Source organism: Phasianus colchicus, chromosome 9 (assembly GCF_987193195.1).
Source record: "Phasianus colchicus chromosome 9, bPhaCol1.hap1.1, whole genome shotgun sequence".
Taxonomy (NCBI): Eukaryota; Metazoa; Chordata; class Aves; order Galliformes; family Phasianidae; genus Phasianus; species Phasianus colchicus.
Window position 1 is genome coordinate 18,154,378 of NC_143444.1, and position 26,837 is coordinate 18,181,214.

Below are 26,837 nucleotides of genomic sequence, written 5' to 3' on the forward strand. Positions count from 1 at the left end.
ACAGATGTCTTTCAAGATCATTCTTTCTCATGAAAGATATGGTGTTTCCTTCTTATGGTTGTGCAGAACACAGCTTTTCCTTGATTTGTGCTTCCTTCTCTGGTTAATGGTATGGGCTTACTATTACACCGGTATTTCTAACAAACAGAAATCTAAAATTTGAATTTGAAGCTCAGAGAATCCTGATCCCTGACTTCTTTCTTCCTAATCTGTAGGTAATAGAAGCCCCATTCAATCAGAAGCCATTTTTCCTACTTTAAAGATTCAGAAGGATTCGGATACCTGCCATTTTCATTTGGGGGCCAGGATGACTTTTAGTTGTTGTTGTTGTTCATTCAAATCAGTTTGATATTCTGTTTATAAACTTTATTAACTTTGTATTGCCAGTATATCAGATAAGCATTAGTTAGGCACTGCAGGACTTGTTAGAGAGAATATACTGTAGAGCTCCCATAATTCATGTGATTTATAGATCATTATAGAAGTTTATTAAAATTCCTAAAATATCCTGACATAAAGGTTGGGGTTATATGTCTCAGTATTATTGCTTTACAGTAACAGTGGCAGATTTTTGCGTAGAAAAGAGAATGTAATATTCTTGGGGATGGATTTTAGTTTTGGTTGTTTTTTGCTTTTTTGTTGTTGTTGTTTGTTTGTGGGTTTCAAGTAAGCTAAAACAGCAGTTAATTTGATGCAGCAGAAAAACTTTGCCTTTCAGCCACTAACACTAAGGTTAGCCCATATTTTACAGAAGTCTTGCAAGCGGAGCCTGCAGTCTCTGATTAATGTCAGAATCTCTGTTCAGTTTTTCTCTGAACACATTACTTTAAAATTTGCATAATTGTTTAAAGTTGCACATTTCACTGATACCGCCCCTATTAAATGATACACAAAAACACAACACGGAGTTACATTACATTTCCAACAAGATCAAAACAGAATGTGACACTTTTATGCAGTTGTGTATTTTGTGAGTCAGGGCAGTAATTGGAATATATTAATGGTTTCCCTGACACCCCCTTATCCCGCTCCTCCCCTGCTCCCCTTGAAGCGGTTCATGTAAACTCTGAGGATATTTAACACATTTTAAGCTGTCCAGTTCTATGTACTGACTTGTAAAGTAATTTGGAATGATGATTCCTACTTGGTGAGACGTGCTCAGACATAAACGCACACATACACATAGCAGCACATAAAGCATGTACCTGTTAAGGATTTCACCTTTTAAGAAATGACAGAATAATTACAGGACAACATGTCCTTCATGAGTAAAAACAACTAAGCTAAAGTGCTTTCAAGGCTGGCTTGGCCTAGTTCTAGCAAGTTGCATAAATCATAAACTGCTAAGGGATTGATTCATGCACTGAGTGATAACTGGAGTCTATATAATGGGTATATATAAATGTGTGGATAACATACGCATACACTGAACTGAATTCAGTTCTTAGTTACAGCTGAGCAACAGAACTGAGCCGGTATACCATGAGCTCTGATTTTATATACAGATATAGAAAATGTGGAGGACATACTACATTTTTTTAATGAAGGCTAAATAAGTGATTCCATTTCAGACCTCTTTAAGAGGGGACTGTAATAGCTGATAAGCTGATAGACTGAAACTTAGTTTCTTAGTCCTCAGTCCTGGCATGAGTGTTCCTGGCCTAAGGGGGGGAAATAATGAATTAAATAATAAAAATAAAAAAGTCTCATCTAATTTTACCTGGCTGAGACTGAATGTAAAAAAATCTTGGTGTTTGCAGCCATAAAAGAAAATAAATCCTTTAGCCAAAAATTTTAAAAAATTCCAAAACATAAATTTTACCTAACTTTTCAAGTGACCCCTTTGTCTCTTGCAGTGTCGTTCTGGTGAATAAACTGTTAAACTTCTTTCTATGTTTTTAAGACCCAAAGCTCTTCAGATGCTGTGGATAGTCTATATTAGTGGGATGGTATTTCTTTCTCTGAACACTTTAGCAGGACAAATTGCACATATGCTCTTGCATTAGCAAAGGTCAGGTGAATTCTGAAGAGATGGAAACAAGGGTAAATCAACCTCTGAAGGTTATCCAGAGGTTTAAGCTATTTGAAAATTATACTTGTTGGAAATATTTACTATTTACAAGCAGAGGTGCTTCTTTTTTTCTTTTTCTTCCATGTAAATTTAGGGCAGCTGTTTCAAAAATACACAATAGGCTTCTCTTTGCGTGCAAAAGACTCTGTCCCTTAATACACATTGGCACATTCATTGGTCTAGATAGCTAACATTTGCATGCATGGGCAGTAGATTCTGTCATTTATGCATGTAGATAATAGAATTTACATGCACAAAGCTCATTTGGACTCGGCCTTGGAACAGCTTGGGAGGACAGGTATTTAAGATTTGAGGGACAGACGCACAGTAGGGGACTGCTGGGGTAAATGATGCTTGAGTCTGGAATATTGAAATAAGACTGTTAAAGAAAGGAAGAAGACAGTGCTCATCTGTGTTTGAGTAGTGCTGAAAGCAAAAAGAGTTTAAATACAAAGAGCAAGGCAAGAATGATATCAAAGGTCACCTTTCATTGTGAAGACAAGTTTAACTTGAAACAGGAAATTTCCCTTTCTGAAATATGTTTTTGCCCTTGCCCTGTGGTCTCTGTCCAGTGATGGCCTTTAATCTGTCTTTCATGAAACTTCAGCCAGAGCCTAGTACTTCATGTCACTGATACTAGGTTGTTTAGCAGAGACTGGAGACATTTAAGGGTCAGTCTTCAACTCAGGAGATTTTTGGGCCCACTGAAGTAAATGCAGCTGCGCCAATTTTGTGCCAGCTGAGAAAGGGGCTTTGAATGTCTAGATTCTTTCAAAAGTACTTCTATTTGTAGAGTGTCTCTGTATGAACTTTATAGGCCAAAAATAACATTCTGCTTCTGAAGTTCAGGGATGTCTTTCTCAGTGTGAGGAGAAACTGGAGTCCAGATCTAAATATTGCCATTGACCCCCACTAAACAAAGCTCATCACCTACATCGGGACCACAGCACACAGGAAGATAGCATCTGAAATCAGACTGTAAAAAGCCTTTTGCCTTTTACCAGAGCTGTGGTGACCATGCATATCCCAAAAACACTGTGCATAACTCAAAAAAACTGTACTTAAACAAGATCTCAGTGAAATTAATATGAGCCTTTTCGGAGCCAACAGAATCTTTTTCTGAATAAGGAGAAAATTCTTGTTGCCATTTCTCAGGGCACTGGCTGTGTAATATCAAGGCCTCCTCTGCAGTGCACTTAAACACAATTGGGTGAAATACAGAGAGAGCAGAGGTCTTAATTTCAGATTTCTCAGGTTTGTCAGATTATGTTGTAGAGTATCAGATTGTTCTGTAAAAGCTGAGGCCACAGGAGTCCCATTACAGCTCCCGGGCTAGATCCTTGAGTGATGTCAATTGGTGTAGTACTACTGGAGTGACTGGAACTGTGCTGATTTCACTAGCTCAGGATTTAGCCCACTGGATCTGAGATAGCTATAAAACCTCACTGTGCACTTTAGAAGTGGTACCCCATAAATGCCTCTGCAATGCAGGTTTTTAGTATATATAGGAAACCCACTTTGTGGCTTAAAAACACTGACTAAACAAGGTCAACTTTCTGTTCTTGCACCGCAGTTGTTAATACCATAAGTAAGGTTTTAAGTGTACTATCTCTTTGTGTGTTTGATTTTTCTCTCCACTTTTTAGTTTGTCACTATGAGCTGCTTGTGCCTTGAACCATTTTTACAAACACACCAAGATAAAGGGAATATAACTAGCAGGTCCTAGCTTAGTTCTCTGTGTAGTGTCCTCCTCTCTCAATGGATGCGTATACTTGCATATAAATGCTAGATGTTTATACACACACATATAAAATCAGTATACATCAAGTGTCCTTAAACACTCCCATGGCTTTTCCACTTCATAAGTAATGAAATGTCATTTTTGCAAGAAAAGTATTACGTCTCATAGTGTCAGACATTCCAGCAGCTAGACTGAACTCCACTGCAGTCACTGCCCGTGCCAGTGATTTGGCATTGAGGGCTGAGACTGTTTTTCTGACAGGCAGTCATTGGAAATGTTTTTGCAACAATTAATTGATAAATAGATTTTCTTCTTCAAGGGGAAGAAAATCATAATAAGTGAGGCGCACAGACAGGCAGCCATGTGCTTTTCCATTAGTATACACCAGCTTGTATTTTGGTAAACAGAAGATAAAAATGGAGAATCATTTTTTTTCCAGATGCACTCACACATGTGCACACACACACACAAAACCAACAACAAAAAAACAGATTTGTAATCAAACAGCCTCTAACAGTCATTATTTTAACAGTCTCCGTTTCTTTGTGAGGGGGAACACCTCATCACCTCATTCCCTTGTTAATCATTTATACTGTAACGTTTCTGGATATGAGATTGCATGAAGATGACATGTCTCTAAAAATATTACATAAAGATCAACAACGTGTTCCAAATAAATGGATAAGGAGCAATACAACTGGCTTCATCTGATTGTTTACTGAGTGTAGCTAGTGTATGCAGTGTACAGTTTTCTTCATTAAGTGTCAAATTTTCAAACTTGTCATTAGTAAAAATGAGAGGAAAGAAGAGAAATCATGAAAAGATCAAAAGTACTTCTTACTGACGTAGTCTGTATAACAAAAAATGACTGCAGTTGTTACCCCATTAACCCCACAACATAAACTAGAATTCCGCAGATAATAGATTTTGTAGCATGGCAGCCAAATTGACCCAAGGAAAAGAAAATCTGGATCAGATTGGATTCTCTTTAAAAATAAATAAACAACAAAAAAACCTACCCTCGCTTAAAGTGAAAGTACTGAAAAGTTTTGTTTGCGCCACAAATAATTAATTGATGTCAGGAGTCGTAAATGAAAGAAATGGTGTTAAAGACTAGGTCAGTAAGGATGAACCGTAATGGCCCTGTGCTCAGATTTCACAGCTGAGTTGTGGAGGAGCTGAGCACAAGTCTCTGCTCTGCAGGGGTACTGCTGTTCAGTCCATGTCTCTGTCCGTGGGCCGTAAAGGGTTGACGCCGTGGCTGCAGCATGTGAGTGCCCCTGCCAGTTCTGCTTCTGGGGAGATGGATTGCAGGGGGCTTCCAGGCACTGAAGGAGAGCACTTCTGCTGGGTTGGAGTGAGGTGGCTTCTCTTTTTAACGCGAGTCACTGTTGTGACCTGCCTGCCACTGCAGACCTTCAAAATGGAGAACAGGGGACTGTATCCTTAATTTGTCCTCTTTTGGTGGAGAATCCACAAAAGCAGAGATTGGAAGCTGTCCTTTGGGAGAGGGCTGTTATGAGGTGCTTCGGACGCTCCCTTGAGAGGCTGTGGTTCCAGCAATGAGTTAAGCTGAGTAGATTTTAAACCTCTTCAGAGAAACCACGGAGAACAACAGCAGCTTCATACGGTCATGCCTCAGCTCCAGTGAGTAATGCCAAATTGCTTGTGTTGTCACCACCACCGTCTCCCCTGGAGATCCTAATGGGTCCCTGCAGATCCCCGAGGAATGCAATGCTGACTGAATATGTTTTTCAAGATTGTTTCAAGATACTATGGAACACATCCAGAACCTAAAGAGATGTTTTCTTTGGGGCTCCAGACCATCATATGTTTAATTAGTGATGCCATTACTAAAAATACCCATAGGAAATAGCACAATTTCATCTTTCAGAGAGATGTTTGTGGAATGGGGGTTAGGGCAACTTATTTTAAAGCATAATTTCCCTATAGGTTAGAATCTATATAATTTTAGTAAAATTATAAAAACAGATTGCCTGCCATTGTATGCTTTTGTATTCAGACAGTGAGTGCATTGTACCCTTATTAGACAAGCATTGCTTTTCCTAACTTCTTGTATATTTTTCTTAGCCCTTTCATTTCACACCCTAATCTTCACCTAACTTGTAAAGTTTTGATTGGTTGTTTGATGCTGGTTTCAGAGGTGATGTGTAATTTGGATTTCCTTGCATTCGGTCAGAAATAATGAGTCCAAATTATAGTTAGTGGGATTTGTAAGCATATTGCAAACTGGGTAAAAGCCTAAGCCAGTAAAGTCCGGAAGGCATCAGATCTTGAATATAGTATAAACTGAGGGCATAATTTGCATTACCTTTAACTAATCCCAGACCTTACTAAACTTTTGAGTTAATCAAAGTCACAGTGACCGCTAGATTTTTACTCATCTTTCTCTTCACAGCTGAAATATGAGTCTTAAGACACCTTTTCAAATTCACTTGGTTATCTCTATTTTAAATTACACAGCTAGTAGTGATAATTAGATTTTTGCTTTTCTGTATATGGATGTGTAAGGCTCAAAAATGTCAGACAAATGCATTTACAAAAATATGTCAACACCTGAAGAAATTGAAATAGCCCTGGTTACTCTGTAACATGTATTCAGAACGCTAAAAGTTTTTTTGAGCACTCGGAAAACTCAAACTGCAACTGAAAAGCAGTGTATATCCCCAGGCAGCCTTAATTTGCATGATCAGCACTTACTCAGCAGAGCACCATAAGTATTAGAGACCTTGGTTTATTAAACAGGTCACATTTAACTGTCCTTGAACAATTTCTCCTATGTATTATACATAAACAAGCTTTTTTTGTCATATTCAGCATCTCTATTTCTCTTTCTCTCCATTTTCTGAGATACAGGATAATTTTTCTATAGGAAATGATGGAGGAGGGCTAAAGTAAAATGCTATGTGCCTCCCATAGTCTTAAGAATTCCACACTTCTCTCATTTTGTTTTCTTTCTGGCTAGTGCTTTTTGTTTGTGTTGAAGTCTTTTGTTTGACTGCCTTTCCCCCCCTCCCAAATCGAGTAATTCCATCTGAGAAAAAATTTAAAAAAGAAAAGTTGTAGCTGAGGATTATAGGACAAATTATACAGTTTCATGATGTTTTTTAAGTAGCCTTTGGACAGTAAATGTTCGTTTCTTGTCATGTAAATCCACTGCCCACAGATCAAGCTGTCTGCTGGTGCCAGGAAAGAAGATGCAAGAGACCCTGGTTTTCAGAAGCTGCATGTAGGAACTGATAGGAGAGCTCAAATGTAAATAAAGATGTCAGGAAAATATTCTTTTCTCTTCTACAACATACATACTTTCTGTGCATTAAATTTATCTTTTATAAAGAGCATCCAAGAAATCTTTCTAAAGAGTGAGGGAATTGTATCTTGAATTATCTTGAGCTGTACTCCATTAAGCCAGCATTTCCTAATTCTGTGCCAAAATTAAGTAAAAGCAAGTAAGACTTGCTTTCAGTACAGAGAATTGAGAGGAAGAGTGAGGGGAAGAAAGAAACTCTTTGAAAGGTGCCTAGCATGAAGAATGTTCTTAAAAGGGCTATTTGTAAGCATGCTGCTAACTTTGGTGTACTCACTTTGCTGTTAAAACTCTTATGCATCAACATTTGAAAGAAAGGGTGTGTAATTATAAATTCTGTTTCTTTTGTATCCTTATTTCACAGATTTGTAAGTCTACATTCCTGCATTTGAAAAAAACATTCTGTGTTTATATCAATATTTTCCAAAACTCTATTTATTTGAGAAGCTTGGATGTCAAAATTGAACATGACATTTTGTGATTTCTGAGGTCACATATCAGCAAAAACATCAGGTTTGTTTAAACTTCTTTGAAATTTCTCCTATTCAATGTAAAAATCTAAATTCACTTTTTTAGGAGAGCTGAATGCTCTTAGTGACTCCTAAACAATTCTGAAGATTTCAAAAAAGATGAGTTTGAAATTGCCTTTTTAAATAAATAAATGTAAATGTTCATTCTTACTGTTAACATTTATCCTTCCACTCCCCTAAAACCTTACCAACATTGCCATCCATTCTTGAATAAGGAATCTGCAGCACAGAAGTGCACTTTTACTGACGGATTGCCTTTAAGGATTCTTCTGAATACATTATCTCCATAGTGTTCTTAAATTGGACTGTCTTAAAGCAGTCAGATAAGTTGGATAACTCCCTTCAATGTGTTTTCAATTGTAGATCGTGACACTTTCATCCAACAATTTTAAGGAGATAAGTTTTAATTACAATAATAAGAACCACATGGGCAATGATTGATGCAAACCTGATGTGTTCTTTTACTTTATTAATCTTTTTAATTAGAGGCAAAAGAATGCTTTATCTGTTGCAAAGGAGATGAGATGGGTTAAGATATTCTGCTGTACTTTCATGACTGCAAAACACTGATTACTTCCCAGAAATGTGGGTTTCTGTGGACACCAGAGGTGAAAGAAGCTTGTTCCGTTTTCTCTTTCAGCTTTGTTTCCCTTCAGCTCTGTGGGGTGCCCCTATGGTAATGTACCATTCAGGATATGAGACTCTTCCATTAGTTTTAGTTTAGTTCTATAAGCTTCTTACAACCATAAGTTTCCAAACATGATTAGAGAGCAAGGAAAGGAGAGAGACTTTAATGCCATCAGATGTCATAGCAGTTGCTTACCAAAGGATCAGTTGTATGAGATGTTGAGATGCCTTGTTCTTTATCTCTGCCTATAGGAGCAGAGAGATCTTGCATCTTCCTCACCCATGTGTGTTGGGTCCATAGTTTAAGGCAGTTGTAGTTCAGGGTGGTGTGAAAGGCAGACAAACAACATGGTGCTAATTCTGAAGCTAATGCAGCTCTTTGAAACAGATGCTGTGAATATTTTGTCTGAACTGCTTTAATGGATTCACTTGCCTTGAGCACATGGTAGATTCAGGTTTCCTCTGTGGCTATTTCACAAGCTTACAGGTAAGGCTCAGCTCTCACACATTTGCCTGGAATTATTTTTGTCTTGTAAGCTGTGTAGGATTAATGGCAATGGTGGAAAAACATCACAGAGTCTTTTCCCACATACTATTGTTGTGTTTATTCTTTCTTATTATATAGTGCCAATAGTGTACCAAGTGAATTACTAACAAGTAAAGGCAAGATCTCTGCTTTAAAAGGTTCATTTTCTAGCTGAAAGTATGACATCTCAGGGTTTTAAAAGGCATGAAGGCAATGAAATTTCTAGGGAGGAAGAGGAAAGAGATGTATGTGCTTATGATTTTAAAAGCAAAGCCAATTTGTGATACCTGGATTTTGTGGTTCAAATGAGAAACCTGTAAATTGGCCCACATCAGCAGAAGAATTTGTGAAACTTCAGAGAATGTTCTGCAGAGTAGTAAGAAAAGAACAGTTCAAACTTTCAGAGATCTGAAGCTTTGTAAGCTTCCTCCACTGCTTTAGCAATAGTGTATACTCAGCATGGATTTCAGCCAGAGTTGAGGCTTGGTAATCTGTGCTAGCATGTTAGGATGCTGGCATTAGGCCTAATCCAAACATCTTTGAAGTCAGTGAAAGACTTTCAACTTCAGTGAGTGAGATGTGGAGGTGTTTTGAGATGCTTCCTTGTGCTAGCCAGCTTGGAGGTAACAGTGAAAACAGAGAAGGGGAGAGGTTCAGTGAAAGGAGGGAAAGTGGTGTTTTAAAATTATTTTTAAGTCAAAATGGTGATCTTCATGGCTGTCTCACAGGAGAAAATGGATTGGATTTGGGATTAGAAGTTGTAATGGAGAGGGAAGGACAGTTTGAGTGGCTTCACTTTGTGACTTTATTTTTCTATGGGACAGGTGTGGGTGTGTCAGGCATGGGCTGTTTTAAACTTGCTCTGGGCAACCTGTCAATAGAGCCTAGCCGAAGTCAGTGCTATTTACAAAAGGCAAATTAGTTTCCTGTGATTGCTTAAGTGGAGGTACATGCAGGGATACCACCGCAGAAATTAGGCCTTCAAGGAGAAGGAGAAAAGAAGAAAAGAAAAAAAAAAAAAAAGGACTTGCATTGAACTTATTGACAAAACAATTGTTTTAGCGAAGCCAATTCAACCCTCTCTGGGTGTGGACGCAATAACTATCTAACTGTCTAGAACCACTCTCTAATGTAACAAGAGTGGAACCAGGGAATTAAAGTGTTTGGAAAGCTTACATTTGTTTCAATCTGTCAAACTCAACAAGAAGTTGTATGACAAAATCAGGGAGGGGGATATTGCATTTGGGGAATCCTAGAAGGGTGCCCTGGCATATATTCCTACACATGTGTTTGTCATATTTAAATTACTGAGCAATTGAATTTAGTAATAATGACCATGAATTAACCATCTGTCAAAGATGAGAAATGTCTGCTTTAACCCTGAGGCTGCCACAGATGCCTTTGTATGGTGCCCAAAGCATTCCTTTAGTTGCCAAAGTGGCAGTGTGGCAGCAGACTAAAAGCTAACTGGGAGGGGAATACATTCACTTTCTGAGAAATGAATGTTTTCTTTCTCATTTGTTTCAGCCAGACTCTAGCAGTATCAGAGTTCTTTCTGCAGATTGTTGTGATTTCAAAAAAGAATGGCTGCTTTATGCAGCAAAAACACTTCTTCCTTAGAGAACTGTGATTATTTTTTTTAATTATCATTAATGTTACCTGAGTTGTACACTGCGTAGAAACCTTAGAACATAAAGCTATTGGATTTTCTACTTGAACTGTCCTCTACTTCAATCCATCCTACAAATGAGGCAGTGTATATCTTTAACAAGGTAGCACAGTAGTATCTTCAGAGAGTTCAGAATAGATCAGAAATCATTTGTCACACTCATTCCCTCATTGTACTTCACTTAGAAAAACTTGTTTGAATCCTCAACACACATGCCAAAGCTTCTAAAGGCATTAACAAAACAACTAATTTAAGAAGACAGCAGACTAACCAGTGGACATCTACATGGTGATCTATTTATTGATTTGTTTCCTTCTGTTTCTACTTGGATTTAACTTCCTCCACAACTATTTTTCTAGGATTTATATTATCTTCCACTAGATTTTCTATAAGATTAACTTTGAAATTGTAATGATACTCCTATTAAGTCTCTCTTGAGCACTGATTAGACCTGTTTCAAAAAAAATTATGGAAATGTTTTCAGGGAAAACTATCAAACCGCCCTTGACCCTCCATTCCATCTGTTTGCTGGAGCACTGTCTTCACAATGGTATTTGATTTCAGTACTTCGGGAAGTGGATCTTTAGTAAAGCCCCTTGTCCCAGATTAGTTTGTTTTTGCTGTTTGTATGTTACTTTTATAAGTAATTATTTTTCCTTCAACTGCCTCCCATTTTTCTTTTCAGTCCTTTCTATGAACTGAATTTGTCCTAACTGGTCCACTTCAACCTTCCAAATTTTCCATATAGAAAGCATCAAAATCCTTAATGACTTTTGTGATTTCTTTAGGAAGAGAAGAGGGAGCAGGAGAAATACAGTGTGTGAGTTCATTCTTTCTACAGCAGAGCTCATTGCTATACCTGATGTGTTCCATCCTCTCCCATTTCTCTCATAGTAGCTGAATGTACCACAGAAGTGCCTCCTTGCTGCTCGGGAGTTAAAAGTGTTGAGGAGGAAAAAGGTTTTTAATCATGTACTGTGAAAAGCTGAGTAACGAATGGCTGCTAAAAATTCTCCCTGCTTGAAGAAATCTCCTGCCCTGTACGTCTGATGTGAAAGAATCATCCACTGAATGCTTCAGGTCCCTTTTGCATGATTTGGGCTACAGGCCTGAGGTTTTAGCCTTGGCAGCCAGCGATAGCTTGCAGCACCTTTTTGACATATACAGCAAGACTGTAAATAGGCTCTCATGTGCTGTATTTTTGCAGTCTTCACAGGGTCTATCTAGAACTTCTCTCAGGTTTAGATCATCTTTTCTCCATTTCTTGGTAAGGTTACTTTGCTGCTATTCCCCCAGCATCCTGAAATGGATAGAAATACTGACAACACAAAAAGAAATACAGTTACTCAATACCGGCTGAAGTGATCAAAGCATATCTTTTAATAAGATTTCTCTTGTTTGTTTCTAAAAGAGATGCATTGCATGTGTGGTTAATTTGGGCTGAACTGTATTTTATATTTCAACACTACTTCACACTAACACACAACAAGGTAGCTTTTTCTTGCAAAATATTGTACAATGCCATCCCTTAAATAGTTTTTACCATGAAGTTTTAGACACCTCCCACTGCAACTCCCCCCTACACTTGAAATGTAGGTGGTCACCCAAAGTAAATAGAATTCCTTCTACTCCCTCCACATCTGCCATGTGTTATCTGGCACTCACCTCTGACCCTGATATTCATCATAAGAATAGGAATTGCATCCTATTCAGCTGGGTGCATGCACTTTAACTCCAGTGATCACTAGCTGTTGGAATAGCGTGTGCCAGGAGTAGAAACATGCTGAGACAGCATGAGGGTGTTCAAACTGGACTGTTTCACTTTCTTGTACACTTGGATAATTAAACAGATCTCTAGAGATAAGCAAGTCAGTGCATTATTTGGAGGGACAGACTTCAGTATAGTTTACGATTATGCTTTTGCGCAGTGAAATAAGCTTGATACTGACTCTTAATGAGAAGGATTTTTGAAAACAAAGTAGTTTTCCTCTCTAATTGTTGTATCAAATGACATTTTGCATCTGTATAGAGGAATAGTGTCCTTTTGTATGGAAGCAGTAAATTTGAAAGTATGTTTGTGTTGCAAACAGCCGTCAGTGATTCTCTTCCTTTAGTGTAACATCACTGTCCTCCATGACCTAGTGGTATCATTCAAGGAACTAAGTAATTTGTGTTGAGAGTCAGACTTTTAAATTCTGACCCTAAATGTGAGGATCCATATGTTAGGAGGAGTACTGATCTGGTCTCTGTGACCCCGCTAAATGGAACCCATCTGATATTTTCTTTTCTCACAAGAATGAGCAGAATTACTTTTTAGACATTTTTGTGGAGGAAATAAAACTGCCAATTTGCTGGCCAAGGGTAGATCTCTTAAAACTTTGTCAAATTCTCAGTTCAAACTAGAATCTTCCTTGTTTACTGTAGATTTACTGCTACTTCCATTTCTTCTTCGTGGTGGAGGTCTGAGGGAGAATTCTTCTGCCAATCCACTAATCTTCAGTAGAATTATGACCATCGTCATGCACTTCTCTCAGCTAATGTGGCTCTGATTTGTAGGATAAATTGCAAAAAAAACAACCAACCAACCAAACAAAAAAAAACAAAACAACAACAACAAACAAAAACAAGAAACAAGTGAAACAACAACAAAAACAACAGCATAAAATGCCTAGGCCTTTAGCCGCCAACTTTCTCTCCTCCCTCTCCAAATTGCTTTCATTTTCAGAAAATAGATTTGGGAGCCAGCAGTGTTGTGAGATCAGTGTTTCTGCTTTGTTTTGCTGCTACAAACTGCATGAGTGCCTACAGACAGACAAAGCCAAGGTCTCCTTCTACCCACACTGTTGCCACTTCTGTGAAAAGATGGAGTTACCCCCAGCAAAAGCTGTTCTTGCTGTGGCACTTCTACCCAGATGGCCGTTGTGTGGATTAGAAGCATTTAGCAGCACTCAGTGGTCCACAGTGGTTGGTTCTTCACTTTCCAAGTTTTTTTCTCCAAGTATGTCTGTATTTATATTTAGCAAAATTAACAGGGGATGAAATAGGTGCTGAGTATATTAATTTTGTAATTATGTGAGCAAAGACATACCATGTAATGGACAGTGAATGAAAATGACAAAGAGCTTATGTAAAGAAAATAAATCTCATGTTAGGTTTTTTATTAAGTTTCTCATTTTTGCTTTCTTCTTTGCACTTAAGTTCGCATGTGTACATCAAAATACATTCACATTTGTTGTTCATTTTTACCAGCAGATTAAAATATAGAAGGCAGGATTCTTATCCAGGAAATCATCTGTTTGAAAAAGACTGTAAAGTGAAATTAAAAGGATTATATGAACTTTAGTGGTATCTGAGTGATCTCAGTTTGCACGTTGTTAAAAATCATGCAGTGTCCTTTGGTGCCCTTTTCATCTTGTTTATTTTAATGAAGAAGACCAGTTTGAAAGGTAGGTTTCAATATGGGAATTGACTTCTGATCACCATATCACTTAACAATTCCTTATATATCAGGAACACTTGAAAGTACATGCACATGTTTGTAGAGATTTTTTTTCCTCCTGAGGGGTCCAATTATTTATGCTAGAATTATTCTTATCGTGAGTTATTTTTATAATTGAATCAAAACTGCATAGGCTGATACAGCCCCAAGTTACCTCTGTGAGCTAAAAAATCCTCAAAAATGACCAAATAGAATAACTTTGTCACTTGTTTGTCATACCAGTTTTGACAATGGGCCACTCAATAGATGTCTAAAATGATCTTTAGCCACATATTATGAGCCAGAACTGTAATCCAATAACAATTTTCTGGCTAAGTGCTTCTCAGTTGCCACTGGGGACTAACCGCATCATTGTTGCTGCTCTTAAAATGAGCTTAAGCTAAAAGGACACAAATTTCGTATTTCTTTCCTTATTTTCTTGAGAGTAATCTAAGGAAATAATATTTTAAATAATTGCATTCTGGTTCCTGAGGGACATCAGCATAATTGCATTGAGGATACCTTTATTTTTTTATTCATTTATTTATTAAAAAAGAAGTACATTCCATCTGTAAACGAAATGATTGGTCCAGTGGCACAAAACAATAATGCAATGAAGCCTCTAGTTCATTAAATTGGAATATGGGGATTGAATTACTAATTTATGTTGGTTTTAATTTCATGGTATAAATTATAGGATTCTAAGATGTAAGGGAAAAATGTTCCCCATGACATGGACTACCTACAGTTCAGCCAGGAAGATTTATATAAGGCTCAGGAGAGATGAGGGAAAGAGAGGTAATGAAGACTGAGACTGACATGGTTCATCTGGAGTACATTGGCACGCACATCACCAAAGGAACAACCCAAACAATAAATAAATAAATGATATTTATTTAAACTGAGAATGCTCTGGAGGGATTACTTGTAAATATGGACAGTTTGAAATACTGGTTCCTGAAATTCTGCAACAGGGTGGTTAGGTAACAATGAAATGAAGAGAGAGAGACTTCACTGACCTTAAGTAATTTCTGGTTCATTCCTATTTTATCTTTTCTGCCATGCACTCTAGTGTTTTAGTCAGTGTAATTTGGTATTCAAAACTTTTTTGTGAATTTCAGTCTGCTATTAAGTTCTCCTTATTTTAATCATTTTAGCTTGATTTCTGTGTTTGAAAGTCTCTGGAGCTGCTTGTAGAAATAAGTATAAAATCCATACAAGAGAGGACCCCACATGGTCCTTACAGAGTTATTATTTTGACTGGACTCCTACTGTTGGGATCTAGTTCTGTGATTTTGGAGATGAAATCTTAACTGGTTCTTATATTCACCTTTGAGACCACAGGCAGGTCACTTTCTGAGAATGGCTTGTACCTCAGCATCACATTTTTTTTCAAAAACTTTTTCATTACTTTGTTTCCTTCTTGCCTAACAGCAAGTGTTTCAAGAAGGTTGTCCTCAGATTCTCTGGTAAATTTTTAGTTAATCTTTCCCTTTCTTGCATTAATTATCAGTTTCCTGCAAACCACCTATACAACAGTTAGTCACGACTGTTCAGGAGTTGGCCATTGTTTTAATAAGTCTGAAACCATACCACTGCTTTGAACTTAACATTCCCACCCACCCCTTCACTCTGACCTTCTCCCCATTTTCTCTGTGCTTTCATTTAGAAACCAATCTAATAAGCATAGTAGAGAACTTTAGTTTCATTTCTATTCTGTGCCACATCTCATCTTTACAGGATTTTTAAAAAGCCACCGTATTGAGTAAGTAGTTCAGTATGAGATACCCTTGCTTCACAGTCTTTCTCAGGTGAAAGATACAGTTACGTTAAGGGCATTTCTTACTGGAAATGTTATCTTTCTTTGTAGAAAAAATTAATCGGTTGTAGGGAACTGTTAGATCACAGCTTGAACTGGTGATTGAGCACCTGGTGAAGGGGTGTGGCTGGCCCAGGGAGCACAGACAAATTGTTTGCACCTGTGTTCCCCATGTGACCAGAAGGGATGAACCCAGGCTGGAAGCACCCTGGGCACATATAAGGGCCAGCCACTGAAGGGTGAGTATCTTTTCTACTGTTTCCTGTGAAGGAGTGCTGTGTAGCTAGAGAGCCTTCCCCAGCTGAGTGAGTGCTAGTGCTCTTTCTATATATGACTATAGGCCTATCTGTGGGTATTTAGCCTGCTATTGCTTAGAACCTGTCAGAAGTTGATTTTGTTTCTTCATAGCATTGGTTATTTTATTTATTTACTGATATGTTTTGAACCACAATTAATTCTTGTTCACCATATGAAAGATCAAGGTTCTTCCATCTTAAAATTCCCACTCCTCCTAGGGGAAGGGAGGCTTTGCTCTCTTTAGATCATTAGAAGTTGCTTGAAGTCAGAAACTATGAGCTGTAAGGCAGGTCAGCGAGATGTGAGGTGCTCTTGAGTGCTGGTTCTCTGCACAAAGCAGGCTGAGATTGAATCAGGTAGTTCAGGACTGGTGCTGTTGTTTTGAACAAGTCTGGAGGTAGGGACTTGCACAATTTCTCTGGGATGTGTGTTTCTTTCTTTAAGAATATTTAGTTTTTATATCCCTTGTTGCAATTTGCTGACCATCATCTCAAGCATTTGTTTATGCACCTTTGAGAAGAATTGCTCTTACAGAGCTTCAGAACTTTCAAGAAATGCTGTTCTGTCTTTAGTAGTTCCTTGATTTTTTTATTTTTATTTTTTTAGTATTTTAATTAACTTATCTAATGTTGATGTAACAGAGGTAAACAGACTCCTATATTTGTATGTAAGAATCAGTTGGTTTTCTTATTTCAGTGTCTGCAATGTGGGTATATTTGGGCTCTGTATGTATACTTCGAACTTAATAATCACACTTTCAAAAACTGTTTTATGGAGGATAGTCGTTTTCCTTGGCAGGTCATATCTTCTGCTGCAGAAACTCATTGTACCTTGAGTACATCATCTCATCAAAGCTGCATTTACTTTCCTTGAGACATTGGTTGATATCGTAAGCCTTGATTGTTTTCATGGGCTCAGAGCAGCACAGGGGTTCTGAGCTCTAGTTTATACTGATTGTCCATAATGTGTCTGAAGCTTATCTTTCTATACCTCATTGACTCAGAGTATATGTATTTGTATAATATGAGAACTATAAATGGAAGAAATGTGCTTATTATCAAAAAAGAACCAGATTTTTATGGTGATAAGACATTCATTTTTCATTGTTAATTTGGCCTTGTTGTCCCTTCCCCCTGCCAGGAGGCTCATACTATAGAGTTTTTGACTGTATATGTTACTGAAAAAGAGAATTTTATTACTAAGTTTTTTTGTTTTTTTTTTAAGTCGTCTTTTGTTTCTTCCATTTTTTTTTTTCAGTGTTCTCATAGAAGATAATTGAGATGCGAAGTACTTACAGCATTGGTAAGTCACATGACTGATTACTTGTGGAAAAAACTGGGAGAAATATTGAATTTATTGATGTGAAATCAATAATTGAAGATCAAGAAAACAAAATCTAAGTAATACTCTTGGGTTAATAGTAATAAAAATGGCCTCAATTTTCACTAGGGCAGATAGAGATTGTATACTGGGAGTAATTTCTTCACAGAAAGGGTGGTTAGGTAGTGGAATGGGCAGTTGAAGGTAATGGTGGAGAAAGCATCCTTGGAGGTGATGAAGAACCATGTGAGTGAGACTCTTTGAGATGTGGTTTAATGATGGACTTGGTAGTGTATTGTGGTGGTTGGACTTGATGATCTTAAGTCTCTTTTTCAACCTAAGTATTTCTGTGCTTTTAAAATGGCAGATACAGCTGTGCAGCGTGTTCTCAAACACTGTAAGTTATTCTAATGCTGATGACTAGTTCCAAAGCAGGAAACTGTATTAGAGAAATAAGTTGTTTTTCCATGTAACTTATCACGAATCTTTTTATCAAAACACAAGGACTTGAGGTCTATAAGTAACAGCCTCGTGTTCCAGGTAAATTTCAACATGTTTCCTTGGTACTTGGCTGTGAATTCTCTTCTGTGATTGCATATGTTCCTATCTTCTCCAGTCAGTTGTCTCCTGTTGTGGACAAATGCAAGAAGTATTCTATTTTTAGTATAAACAAGGGAATGAATTTATTCTTGTTTGAAAGAATTTGGGAGTAATAAAGATAAGTTGCTTGAGAAGATGTGGTTTGCATTTTCTTTATATTATATTTTTATGAAGTGATTTAACTATGTATTACAGAGGAGTGCAGAAGAGTACAGAAGAAGTAAGTAGCTGTTCATATTAGTAGTTCATCAACAATCTTTTGATTCACACTAATATGGCTTGAGATTTTCCTCTAACCCTCACTTATTCTTGCCGGAGGTGTACTAATAGGTTAAAATATCTTACTGTCAGAATGAGCTGTCAAAAATTCATGCTGGACCCTGTGCTAAAAGGAACTTTCACTAACATCATCAGACGCAGTCCACCTGGGAGGACACTATTACTAGCTGATTATAATTATGTATGTTAATCCTCTCATGAATGTCGCATAGCAAACTGTAGCTTCTGTTATCTTTTGCCTTCCTCTCATCATCCTTCTTGTCCAACCAATTTTTGACTCAACTGAAGTTTCTCCTTTGAAGTGGACTTATTCTTTTCAGCTCTAGCCCAGGCTTTTCTGCATATGCATCTCCCAGCTGCATTCCATAGGCGTATGTTCCAGATACATGTAAGGACCAAACAAACTATTACTGTGTATAGTGCAAAGTGTATGGGAATACATCTGGAAGAGGGAAATACCTCCTTGTTATCATGCGGGTGTTCACTGTGGGTGAGGAACTACTGTAGGGAGTTGTAGCAAGAAGCAAAATAAACTTTGTAGGCTGTTCTCTTTTACTTTGCCTGGAAAAACTAGGAGTTTTAAGCATACATTGAAGATGTTAGCTGCTGCTTGTCTGAGGTATTGTCCATAATACTATAACAAAATACTGAGCACAAGCTGTGAAGGAGCCCAGCACTGTTGATTCATGATTTTGCATCCATGTACATGGCCTCTCTGCCTTCTCACATGCTTTTATGATGACCTGTTTTTCAGTTCAGGACTAAATTCAGTTCTGGTGGATAAGATTCAGGATGAGAGATTGTTCCTCTTTCCCATAGGAGAGATCTGCTGTGCTCACTTGGTTTTCATAAAGTCTGGATTTAGAACAGACGTGGGGACACTTAATCTAGGTAGATGTTGGAGGAGTTATGGTTCTAGTTCTATCTTCATTCCTGTATAAATCCATTCCAGTATAAAGTTTTTAACCAAAAAGCAGCCATTACATTGCTAATATTTAAGTACATCGGACAAATGACTGTAAAGCAGCCTGTAACTGTTTTCTAGTTCTGCCTCACTCACATATTAAAACCATCTTTGATAGTCTCAATGTCATAGTTGTGAAAAGTAGCCTGATTCTGTTGCCTCTGTTAAATGCTTCTGATTTAAGTGGCAGTAGGCTTTTTGCTACTCATCAGGCAGTTTACTAATTCAGAAAACTCCACAGTCATCAAAGGCTCCTTTTTTGGTTGTAACACAATCATTGTGACAGTTCCAGGTAAGAGTATTTGGTGGAAATAGCTCAAGGGTTCATTCTTCCCAGAATATTTACTTTACCTGACATATCTTTCCTGGGTGTCACAGTGATTAGTCATCTGTATATTATTTAAGGGAACTTGAGGTATATTATTCTTTCCGTATAAGAAACAGCTAGGGGGTGTGAATGAAAGCAAATAATAAAAGACCTTTAGTGTTGAAGATGCTTTGCTAGTAGAGACAGTGCTTGCTCGAAATAGAACTGTGTATGCATGTATACTCTATGTAGGTCAGAGAATATTGGTTTTCTTCAAGATTGCCTGAAAATTTTGGCTTAAACTACTGTAAATGATCTCTAACATATATACATATGAATCTTAATAGACTTTAATTATTTGGGTTGAAATTTTTCTTGAATTGTATATCTCCTGTGTTATTGGAAATGCCTAAAAAACTACTGTCAAAGCATGATCTGTCCTTGAAATACTAGTTACTCTTGAGAAAGATTATATTGTTTGTATATTTTTTCCATGAGCTTAAATGACAGAGTTGTGTACAGTGACTCTAAGTGTTACTAGTGAGCCATGGAATCATCAGTGTGATTCTGACACTTGTGGAGAGCTGGATAAATCTGAATTCTTAGAAACTTGATAATCTACAAATATAAAAGTGAAATTTAAGATCAGGGTGAAATCCACTGGATAAAGTGCTCAATAAGCAGTTCAAAAATTTCAACAATTTTTCCTTTTCAGTGTGTGCCTTCAGGCTCTTCTAATTGCATGCTTTTCGAAACTTGCTCCAGAGACAGTATTATTAATTTCTTCCTAGGCTTTAATACAGTATGCAACACTACAGTCCTTCACAAACCATTAATGAAGTTATTTTCATAACACCCTGGTGAAATGAGGAGGAATTATTGTCCTCATTTGACAGATGGAGATCGGGACACAGCAATTCAAGGTTGAAAGTACCTACTAATTTGGGAACCCAGTCTGAGACTTCCTGCTTCAGCCTCTTTCAGAACACTTCAGGCAGTGTGCTGAATGCACAACTTCCTTTAACTTCAGCTGCCTTTGTGGGTAATCAGCACTTGGAGCAAGCCAGAGCTTAGGTTTCAAGTCGGGCACTGAAGCACATGAGGAGCACAACTATGTGTGAGAAGATTGGTTTTTAAGACTTTTACCCCTTATCTGATAATCCCTCCTGTGATAGCAGTATAGTCTCCAAACCCAAGGCAAATTTTAAACGACCTTAAACAGGAAACCTTTTTTTCTTCCCTTTTCTTCCTGCATTCCTCAGTTACTACATAGCTCTGAACCTTGGCAATGTGCAGAGTGCTTCTCTTCATCAAGTAGTACCCTCCTGACCTGCATGGGTACATCCCAAAGGCATGTTCATGCCATGTGCTGAATCAATTATGGCCTTGTGGAAAACTCAGTTTGTGACTATGTAACTAAGTCTGTTTGGTGCTGTGTTCCCCAAATGCTTGTTCTGACTTTGATCACAAACAACTGAAGCCTGAGGTGTATCAAATGGAGATACTAATGAAACGATAAGCATAAAATAAAATGGCTCTGTATAGGTTTCTGTAGGCAGATATAATTTGAGCTGTAAAGATTTACTGCTTACTTCGCTATTTCCTCTCATGCCCTTTCACATATCCCTTATTTTATACTTACATCCAAAATATTGTAAGGTGGCGACTACTGTTTTCTTTTTTTGTATAAAACTTTGTGTAGTGTTGCCTTGATCAAAGAACCTCATCTTCTCTGACATAATGAATAATGTGAACCAAATAGTTCTTCTATATTCTAATAAAAAGTCTCTTAACTACTTAATTAAAATGCTTGTTATAGAGACTGACCTCAGAGCTGGTGATCACTGACAGTTTGCTATGTGTATTGCCCACCTAGAATGTTGCAGGGAGAACTGCAATTTGTTCACTAACTTTTGTTTCTCTTAAGTGAATTTAATGTGTTTTATACTTTTCAATTTACTGAAGTGCTAGTAGTTTATTAAAACAGAACATTAACTTGACCTGTATACCTATGTCACAGGACCGTTGTGGAGATTATTAATTAGATAATGTTTGTAAAGCACATTTTATAAGTGAGAAGTGCTATAAAGTCTAAGTATTATTATTGCAGTGTGATAGAGATCACAAAACACAAGTGAATTAGCTGTAGGTTTAATCCTTATAAGGCAAAGCATACCAGGGGCAAAATAACATTGCAGTTATTTTTCTTACATCCAGCACTTCATTAACTACCACATACGGTTATATAACTCTGTGAGAGTCTAACTTAGTAAAGTTTATAATCATAGCAGGAGAAGTTCTCACGGGTTTTGTAGCAAGACTTGTACTCACAACCCCTAAGGTCACACAGAGTTCCTTTAGCTATGCAGTGCTGGTGACTCCAGTTGCATGCAGGGACATCAGTGTGTGCTTTGACTCTCTCCAAGTTAACTCCTCTTTGCAGGAATGATTCTATGTTAAATAATAAATGTAGGTCTGTAAATTGACCTAATGCCATCAAATGATTATGACTATCTATATCTTAGAATTTTTCTGTGCTTTGTCTCACCAACTTTCTTCTGCAGTTTGTGTTTCTTCCTCTGCTTTTACTGAAGATGTGGAAGGTGCACCTGAGTAAATAAACTTGATTTGAGCCAAAAAACAACAAATGGCCCACAGGCAAGATCAGGTGTGAACAGGGTTGCTGCATGAAGCTTGCCCAGGGGTGGCTAAGGTGGCCTCTTGTGGAAAAGCTGGAAGGGCACAGGTGGTTTGATTGCAAGCACAAGTTCCATGTCTCTGTGCACTGATACTGATGATTTGGGAATGCGAGTGTGAGGAGTGCCAGAATGAGCAAGTAGTTAAACAGGAAAAAGGTTAGGTTTAGGGATCTATTGATATCTTTCCGTTAATACTTGGGCTTTTCTGTATGGGTACAATTCCTGTGTGGGTGATGCAATGACAAAAGTCAGCTTTAACTCAGTAGAGGAAAGAGAAGCTTCAGTCCATTTAAATTGGAACCAGCTGATGCCAAAAGCCAACTGGGTGGGGAGGGGATTATTTATAGTCAAACTAGTGAGGGGAGGATTATTTATAGTCAGACTTGGAAGCAAGGTGGTGAGGAGCCCTTGGGTCAGACAAAGACATCTGTTAGGAATGTCAGCAATACAAAGGTAACCCTTTATCCAATGGTAAATGAGAGGACAGAAATTACAGCTGACCTGGAGGGAGAAAGGTTGCTGAGGCATGTTTGAGGGAAGTAACAGTGTGTTAAACAAAGGAATTAACTAAAAGTAGGCACACTGCCAAAAATATCTATATACCAATGAGACACTTAAAGTCAGAAGTAGGTGAACTATGTGCCTATGGGTGGGAGAGGACTGACTTTCGCAGAGTGTTACTCAAGCAAGATGAGATGGATGCAATACTGAAGTACATAGCTATTAGCTGGACAGAATAGGTCAGATACTGGAGTACTTTAGTACATGTCTATGAACTATGTGGAACAGAACAGCCATGAGAAGGATTTTATGTAGAAGCATTCCAGGTGCTTTTCCGTAGGCGAGTCAGATAATATTTTATTGTAAAGACATATGATAACTTGATGGTGATTTAAACTTCCTTTCTTCTGGTGCAGTGTCTTAAATGTTTACAGTGCATTCTGAGCTTCATTAAATTGCCATTTTTATTTAGTGATATTCCAATTTATGCTATCTGTTGCTATTCAAGAAAAAGATGCTGAAGACCTGATTCTTGTTCTCACTGATGTTGAAATTACCGTGGTGCTATGTAGCATAGGTAGAAATATGCAGGGGCCTACTATGTGAGTTTAAAGAATGGTTGCTGTTAATGAGAGTCAGTCCCTGAGTGTGTAATTGTGAAGATGAAAGAGGTAACGGACTCTAGTAAAAAAGTAATGGGTTTTATCTAACTGTATATAAATAGCTGTTTGTGACAATAGGGTAAGGTTCAGAGGACCAATTTCTTGACAACTGAGACTGCAGATAAGCTGGCTTTGAAAGACACAAGAGGAGAGCATCCTCAGTCATACATGATAAGCATGAAGTATGAAACTGATCAAACAAAATGTTATGCATCTCATGGCAATGAGTTCTGTATGGTAATTATGTGCTTCAGATGATTGAAAAGATCAGATGTTTTCTCCTTTTCCAGTCAAACATTTTATTGAGCCAAATCTCAACATCAATAAGCTAAGACAAAACTTATAGCCTCTGGGCAGGAGTGAAATACATGTGGGATGGGGTTCCAAGGGGACTTTTATTATATAATTTTCCCCTTTTAAGTTTTGTAGCGATGGGTACTGATGCAATAAGATCTGCTGAGGAACTGTTTCTTTGCAACTATGCTTGTGTAGGAAGGGAGGATGGGGTGCCAAAAGAATGTGCTGTCATTCAGTTAATTTAAACAGTTTTGGAGAGCACAGGTAATGTATCCTTACTGTAACTGCCTTTGGGGGTTGGCTCCTCAGCTGTATGGAAGTAAGTATAGTGAAGTTATCCTCAGATCCCAGCCTTGCACAGGTAAGCCAGCAATGATTTCTGAGCAATGAGGAGTCCTGAAAAATTTTTCTGCCACATCACTGTTTTTTTCAATATCTTAAAATTACAAAATTATTTTGAAGTGCATGAATACATAGATCCTACTCAAAAGTACTGATTCCTTGCACCATGGCATCTGCAGAGATGGCAGTGAGTGCCAGGTCTGCTGTCCCCAGCTCCCAGTGCAGCCCTAGCTCACACAGCAGGTGTACCTGCAGCCCTGCCCTGCATTCAACTGGGGCTGCACATGTTCATGAGATGCTTGCCTCTCCTCAACTTTGTTCTGAATAGCAGAGTTATAGAAAACCTATCCCATCCTGAAGTGAGGGAATCTTACCGACTAAAAATGGCAGTAGACTGCCACTAGTGCTTTTGTCATTTCCAAGGGTAATGTGTTTAATCCTGTCTTCCACTGCTTTACCTGATGGCTACTGCTCTAGGCATTGAAGTCATCTGGATGGCAATATGGAGTGAAAAGCACAGTAGCCACACCATAAGTACTGTGGATTTAAGGAAGAAATTATTCCTGCACTGCTTCTTTTTCATACTTTGTATCATGAAAAGTAGTCAGCTAATTACCTTCCATGGTTACTGCTATTGTAATATGTGTCTGTTTGAAGTGCAGAGATAATCATCGATTGTACACTCTCGACTACACTATTACTGGTTACAATACCCACATTGTGTTTACATTTTTGCTTTATAACACTTAGCTATTGTGGTTTTAATATGTAGTAATTCGGTGAATACTGACTCCATGCAATGCCCTTGCCATTTCACTTTGTGGTATTAAGTGGTGTTTTTCTGGGAAGGTCTTGAAATGTGGGGCATTATGTATGAGTTATGCTAATTTGTTAGGGCAATGAATACATTAATTTCATTAGTAAATGGCCTCAAAGCAATAATTACCAGTGTAGGTGTGTCAGAAATGATCATGTTCAGTTTTGCCAGTTAATTATTAAGATTTTGTTCTAAGGGACCAAGATTTGACATCCAGCTTCAATTTAGCCATAAATAAAAGTCTGAAGTATATCAGGCTGAAGAAATCTAGCCAAGAACTTGTTTTGCTCTTAGAAATTTTTACATTTTCTCCAATTGTGCCTGTCAATAAAATGCCAAAATAATTAATGTTAGTGATAGGAGGCTTATACTGTACCTCCCAAAAAGGCACATCATAATGAAAATAGCAATTGCATTTTCTATTCCTCTCATTTTGCCTTGTGTTACAGAATGTTGATACTCAATGATAGATTTACTTGCTAGTGCGGTACTTGAAATGGCTTCAGTTTATCATTAAAGCTGAAGTTTTTATTGTTATTTTTTTCTTAATGAAGTTTACTTCTAGTGGTCTAATTAGATTTCTAAGTAATATCCGTGAACTTCTTTAGCTTTACGTGGCCAGTACTGCAAAGGAGACAAATAGAGGCACCTGTGCACCTGAATTAATTTCTATATGTGACCCTATTTTTAATTACAGTGGACATGTTGAGAGCACCTAATAAACTACTGTTCAGTAATATGCTTTTAAACACCTTATGACTGTAATTTTTTTCCAAAGAGAACTTAAACTGTGTACTTGAACTGAGATAAACTTGGAGGACTGTTGTCATTTTAATAATTGATAATGTTTTTGTCTGTGGTCTGCTTTGTCCCTCTCTCCATGTGCCTCCATTTTACAGAGATCCTCTGTTCTCTTCATCGAAGTTATGCCTTCTTTCAAAATATATTTAGTTTTAATTGCAAGGCAGAACATTTCAGATCACTATAGAATAATGCTTTAAAAAAAAAAAAGAGATAGCTATTTACCATCTTTTAGTTAAATCATCAAACATACTATGCTGCTCAACTGTATCTTTGGAAAATACACCACATAGAAACAAGAAGCATACAGGGCTTCTTATATATTTCATCAGTGGATAACAGCCTGCCAGAGTGGCTACTTTGTGAAATTTATTTTATTTTGAATGTAGGACACTAGCCAAGCTCACCAAATTCAGTGCAGAGGTTGTCATTTATGCAGTCCATAGTCCATATAATCTTGCACATTTTTGCCTCTTGACCTTATTTTCTAATAGCAAGTAGAGATGGTGAATAATATTACATACAGCTTCTTAGATTTACAGATATAAAAAGAGGGTGTCTAATTGTCTGTCATCTTTTGCATGATCAATAACTTTCCATTAGTTGAGCTGATCTTCTGTTTGCTTTGGAACCAATATAAGCAAATGTAACTCATCTCACAGTGAGTTCTGGCATGAGTATGGGCAGCCTGGTTAATTTAACTTTCTTGTTGATCTTCTAACTATGCGGAAAAATCAAGAACAGTGTGTGATGTTATTACAGTCATCACAGGCCCAAGATGCCCAATCCTTGTGCAGTTTCTAGATGGCTTTTATTCTGCACAGCTGTAGGTTTTTTGAAGCTCTTCCAGTATGTTTAGAGACTGAGAAAGGGGAAGGAGTTCCCTTCTGTCACAAATTGTGCCCTTTTCCAAGATGTTGTGAGAAAATTAGTCTTCCTTATTTACTAGGCAATTAAGTAGAATGTATTAGCACTTAGTGTTCAAACATATCTAGAGCGGTGCAAATTTATCAGAAGAATTTAGGATTACTATTCACTATAGAGGTTTTGGAATATGAAGCAAAATGTAGACAAAATCCCTCCTTATATTTTATTCCTGAAAGATAAATCCCCTGGGAAATCGAGTTTTATAAAAAGCTGTCAGTAGTGAAGAATTTTTCTT

General features: G+C 37.6%; 1 protein-coding gene across 6 annotated transcripts in view; it reads left to right on the forward strand.

The window, feature by feature from the left end:
* The window catches only part of LOC116243490 (uncharacterized), a 226,471-nt gene that overhangs the window by 48,260 nt on the left and 151,374 nt on the right, over positions 1-26,837 (forward strand). For 5 of the 6 annotated variants that reach the window (XM_090146395.1, XM_090146397.1, XM_090146396.1 and 2 more), the window contains one exon: positions 17,344-17,388. The exons of the other annotated variant lie outside the window; for it this stretch is intronic. The gene's annotated coding sequence lies outside the window, so the exon portion shown is untranslated. The remainder of the gene's footprint in view (positions 1-17,343; positions 17,389-26,837) is intronic. 6 annotated transcript variants of the gene reach the window in all.